This window comes from Chinchilla lanigera, unplaced genomic scaffold (assembly GCF_000276665.1).
Source record: "Chinchilla lanigera isolate Chin_1 unplaced genomic scaffold, ChiLan1.0 scaffold00008, whole genome shotgun sequence".
Taxonomy (NCBI): Eukaryota; Metazoa; Chordata; class Mammalia; order Rodentia; family Chinchillidae; genus Chinchilla; species Chinchilla lanigera.
Genome location: NW_004955409.1, coordinates 16,056,720 through 16,062,720, shown reverse-complemented (window position 1 = coordinate 16,062,720; position 6,001 = coordinate 16,056,720).

The window sequence follows — 6,001 nt, the reverse complement described above, 5'->3', positions numbered from 1 at the left end:
TTTTTTTTAATATTTTATTTTAAAAATTAAGAAAAACTAACAGAACAGCAATGAAGACAAGATCAAAACAACACAAAAACAACAAAAATGACACATGACCTCAAAATAAAATGATAGGAATTAACAATGGTTGCTACATTACATACTGTTATCTTCAACGAAGTTACTCAGTTCACCAGATGTAAGAATGTAAGATTGATCAAATTTGTTTTTGTTATTTTGGGTTTTTTTAAATGCAAAATAAAATTTATATGTATATATAAGGATAGCTGGAGTAGGTGTGTTGCTACTGTCTGTGGTTTATTGAAAGGACCAGTCAATGCTTAAAATTTTCTTTTTTTTGACCAATTTTGCACACTTGAATTTGGTAATCAGAATGACTATCTGAAAACAATAATATGCAGTATAAGAACCACTGTTGAACTCCTACCATGTTGTATAGACAGATCTTTTCTTGACGGAATTTTCTGGCTATGTGTTCTCATTTCTTCCTCACTCGCTATCCTTGGTGCTATTTTGTTTGTATTTTTGCCATTATTCCAAATATCAGTTTTCAAAGTTCCCAGAGAGCAAATTCAACCTGTATTTGAACAGCATTTATTGAGTTCCTTTTCTGTACTATTGAATGCTTTCTCATCCTGGATGAACAAGACTAGTGCCAAACAAGATGAAGTCTCTGTGTGTTTTAAAGGGGCTGATATGCCAGTGAAGGAGCTATGTAGTAAATAAACTTTGTGAAAATAAAAGTAAGAATTTTTTAGCACAAAATGGTGCTGTTGTTACTTGTAATAATAGAGCATAATGTGAAGTTAAGACAACTTGGTTCCCCAGATTAAAACAAGAACATAGCATCTATAATGTTCTTTTTTAAAAGGCAGTCAACAGTTGTAGATGAGGCCTGGGGATGTAGCTCAGCGGCATAGGTGCCTGCCTGGCTAGGGCAAGGGCGTAAGTTTGATTCCAGGTACTGCCAAAACAAACAAACAAACAAAAAAACAGTTGTGGATGAATGTATTTAGAAGTGATGAAAACATAATTACTTTAACAGGAAGCCAGATGAACCCTCTTTTTTCCTGGTTTACTTTTGACATAAACGAGAATTTGAATTTGTTATGTAGTACTTACCTGTTTGTTTGCTTCTGGTTTTGGTACTGGGGATTGAACTTACAACCTTCATACTGAGCTTTGTCTCTAGCCACCCATCCAGTTTTAAATTTTTTTTTTTTAAATTTTGAGACAGGGTCTTGCTAAATTGTTGAGTTGCCTAGGTTGAGTTTGAATGTAATCCTTCTGCCTCAATCTTCCAAGCGCTGGGATCACAGGTGTATGCTGCTGTGCTGGGCTTAATGCTTAGCTTTTACATGTAAATCTCCTAGAAATATAATTTCCAGGCCAAAGGATATACTCCCTCCATGTCAAATTTGGAGATAGGCTTAAGTAAAGGTAGATATTCAAGTTTGTATACAATGTAATTGTATAATATAACATCATTTCAAGGGTTTCTATTATACAACAATATGATACAAATTTAGAAAATTAAAAGTCCCATGAGGAGAACAGTGTCGAAAAGAGAAAGCGTCAGAGCGGGGCTGTTCTGGTCGTTCAGAGAGGATGGCGTTTGCACAGTCCCAGGGATGAGCTGTGGGTGGCAGGATCTGGAAGAGGAGCAGGAGCTGTGTGCCCGAAAGGCGGGAGAATCCATCTGGCGCAGGAACAAGTGTCCTGGAGGCTGGCACAGTCCCAGAGACAGCCAGTGTCAGACCCCAGGGGGCCTTGAAATCTGTGGTCAGTCACCCATGTAGGTGTTCAGAAACCTCTGGGGACTAGTCGTGGGGGGGTCAGAAAAGTGAGAGAGGACTTGGTCTAAATTTAGTGTTTCAAAAATCAGCAGAGCTGCTCCAGGGAGAACTGTCAGTTAGACAATTGCTCCTTTCCTGGGTCACTCAGATATGCTGATTGAACAGCACAGGCCCTGAAGGGCCGCCTCTCTCCGGCCTCAGGCATCTCCTTCCTAGCTCCTGTCCCTTAAGCCTGCCCCAGATATTGCATCCCGGTCCCAGCAACTTCTTTCTCTGTGCTGTTCTACTTTCTGCTCTTCCCTTCAAGGTTCCTCCCGAGGGTAAGCGTGGAAGCAGGGCTGCCTCTGCTTAGTCGCCTTCCTTTGCAACTTCCTCTCACTGTTTCGATGTCGGAATTAAGAAAGAAGAGCAGTTGCTCTGGCCGCTGTGCCGCTGTCCGCTAGGTCTCTAGTTCACTCTCCCGGCGAAGCATTTTCCTGAGTCCCCAAACACAGGCATCTGGTGATGTGCGTCCATTGCCCTCCGATTGCTCAGTTCTACACTCATCTTCTCAGTGGCCTCACAAATCCCCTGTATCCTTGTAAGGGATGAACAGTGTCCCCCACTTGTTCTCAGTGGGATGATACCCTTGTCCAAAAAGACAGTAGCAAGAGAAAACCGAATAGAAGTTTACTAGCCTGAATACTTCATATATAAAAGGAAGACACTCGGAGAATACCTAGTGTTCAAAGAGGTAGCTTTCAATTTCAACTGACTTAGATTCTTCCAGAAAGAACAGTAAAGTTTTAGAGGAGTGAAAAGAGAAAGGAAAAGGACTCTGTGTTTCTATGGCAGCAATCTATGGGGAAGGCCAAATAACCAGCAAGTAAATGTTAGTTATTAAAGAACCTTGATATAAATTTCTCTGGTGCCCTCTGTAGGCTGCTAGGGTTCTAAAACAATCCTTAGGGTTAAAATTTGTTCTTCTTGGTAGAGTCAAGGGGCAGGGTACCTTTTGATTTTGTAAAGCTATGTATTCTTTTTTGGGCAAATAGAGTTCTCTCTTATAATCCAGTTCTTCATTGCCTATAGCTCCTCTATTTTTGGAAGGCATTGTCTGGTCTTCTATATTTACTGCATGAAGTTCAGGCCTATGCTAAACCCTACCTTCTGCAGGTTGAGCTCCTTGGAAGGGAAGACGTTGAGCAGGAGATTAGTATGTATGGAAATTCTTCTATTAACATTTGTGGAAAGGAATGAGGGGAAGTAGAATTGAGAAGTGAGAGAGAAGATATGTATTTGGGATGCAGTCTCAAGCAAAGCCTCAGTTTGCTTCAGGGAGTTAGGAAGATGGAATAGCAGTGAAGAGGTGAGAGGACTGGGTGCTTTTTCCTCAGTGACGTTCTCTCATTGGATTGGCGTACTCTGAAAAAGAACAAGAGCTTGGGGTAGGCTGAAGCAGTTTTCAATTAAGCCATTTTCCAAGTGATCGAAGGCAGTGGTACCCCAGGCAGCTTGGATCATAGTGCTCTATTTCTCAAGGGCTATGTGGGAGACACATCCAGTGTTCACCCCACTATGTGGTCGATGTTTTTCTTAGTTACCCTGCTGGTAGTGCAAACTGCACACCTCCTGAACTGGCTCTGAAAGCGTCTTCCCTTGTTCTGCCGCCATTGTCATTCTTTTCTGAGCAGAGGCTTCTGGTCATGGAAGCCTTTCTTCCTTTTTGTGGCTTACCAAAGTTCCATCATGTTTCCAGGCCTCTGGTTTCTGTGTCCACAAGGTTTCACACGGTGTTTCTGCTCTTCAATCTGTTCTTCCAGTCATCCTCTCCCATCTCTCACTCAGGTTGTTTTAATACTTCCTTAATTGTTCCTATTTCAGAGCACTAAAAATAAGCCATGGTAGGGGCATAGTGATTCACTGCATGAAAAAAACTATTCGTTTATAGAGCATAAGAAAGTGCTTCAAATCATATATTTATATTACATCAAGTTATTATAAAGGTCATTAATGACATTCCTATGAACAATATGGAGAAATGAGCCATAGACCAGGATAATTATGTAAATTTGTATTTGGACGCCTGTGTCTAAAGATGTCAAGCTGACATGCTTGGAGGCTGTTTCCTGTTCACTGATTTGCTTTAAGATTTGGATGAAAATATCAAAGGACTGCTTGTGACATTTTTAGATGTCACGGAACTGGGAGGTTTAAAAAATATGCTAGGTGACAGAATCAGGTTCCATAAAGGTCTCTTGACAGGCTGGAATAATGGACCCAATCCAGTAAGATAATATTTAATTGTGACACATGTTAAGTCCTGCCTTTGTATCTTCAGATTTGCTTCTTAGGTATAAAATATGGACGACAGTACATGAAAAAAATGCCATGGCAGTAGACCTTGATTCTGGCTCTACATGGCAATAACTTAAATGAAATTTTGAAAATTTTAATGAAACAGATTCCTCAGATTCCTCTGAGTTATTCCAGGGTAAGATCTAAGCACAAGAAAATTTTAAAAGCTTTTGAGGTGATTCATACATGCAGCCAGAATCAGTAATTTTAGCATAGTGTGAGTTAGTGTGTGAAATCACTGCCTCTTCCTTCTTAAAAAAAAAAGAAGAAAGGAAAAATGAAAAACAGCCTGGGGTCATCTAAAGAGAAAGCACAGAACATCATTCTTAGTGTCGTGAAGTAAGATCAAAATAGTCCCAGCTATAGTCCCAGCTATACCCCTTTTAGGAGCTATGACTACCCATATAATAATTTTCCTCTTTATTTAGTATGAAAATTAAATAATGAATGCCTTCTTCATCAGTGTATTGTGAGTACTGCATGTGATTTTGCATATAGAAAGTTAGGTACAGGGTCTGGCACATAATTGGTGCTTGGAAATGTTAATAGAGATTATTATTGATCTATGGTAAAGAACTATCCAATTTAATAGAAAGGACCTAGAGTTTTCTCTTCTCTGGACTATGCAAAACATAATAGGGCTTGATTTCTAAGTACTAGTCCAATTCTGATATGAAAGAGCAAACTAAAAATAATCAAGCAATTTTAAAAACACTGGTAGTGTTAGGCTGGGAAAATAGCTTTTGCAAAGAAAGTTGAAGCCCTATCATGAGGATCAAAGTTTAAATTTATTCTATATAAATCTCACTGGAGAGGATTCCAACAGCCAGAATGGCCTCCTCAAAAAGCACTAATAGGCTCTTCACAGACAGTACTGCGTGCTGTGGAGGGCTTTGATGACCTTCTAAGTTTGCTAATAATCTTGCACTGCTAAGTTCTTTTCTGTCTGTCTTTCCTTATCAGCCCATTCCAAACTCACACTGCAGCAAGATGCATCTTCTCTACTGAAGGAAGTGTGGATCTTGGATCAGTTCAGCTCAAAGTCCTGCTGTGGCCCTTGAGTGGACACTAAATTAATGCAAAGCTCCCTGCCTGGTATTCAGAATCTTTTAGCACATCCTTCCAAGCTCTTATTTTAGCTTTAGTGACTTCTACTTCATTGTCTCTACACTCAAGAGATACAGTTGCGCCTTCTCAAATATTTATGGGCTTTCTTAACTTTATGCCCCTAGACACTTCTTTCCAATGCCAATTTGAATGCTAGCTCAGGTGTTCATATTGGAATACAGTTTGCAGTTTATTTTCCTTCCCCATGAACATTTTTATGTATATCAAATTTAAATAGAGATTTTAGTACATAGATTGAGCTCCTTATGTGTGGTTAATTATGAATTTGAATCCCAGTCTTACAGTCTGGAGTCCGCAGCCTCATACCCAAGACAGCATATATGGGTGGTCATGTGTGTTGTTACTTTTTCTCTCAGGCCTTTGGAGATTTTATCAATTAATCATAACATTCTTTACCATTTGAGCCCAGGAAAAGCCTCACATTCTTCCTCAAGACAGTTCCTCAGATAGGCCCTCCAGCAAGATTTTATGATTGGCACAAACACACATCACTTTTCAAGGGATGCAGGTGATCTTTAACATTTTCAAGCACACTTAGTATCTTCATAGACCTGCAGATTTGTGAAAGGCATCAAAATATACGTAAGTTACTCGTGGACCCCTTAGTTACTTTTCTCCTTACTGAGACAAAATACCAAACATCCAAAGTTAAGGGAGAAGAGGTTTATTTGGCTGACAGTTCATGGATGTTTCAGTACATAATCATCTGGCTCCAAGGTGGAGGGGATGGCAGAGGG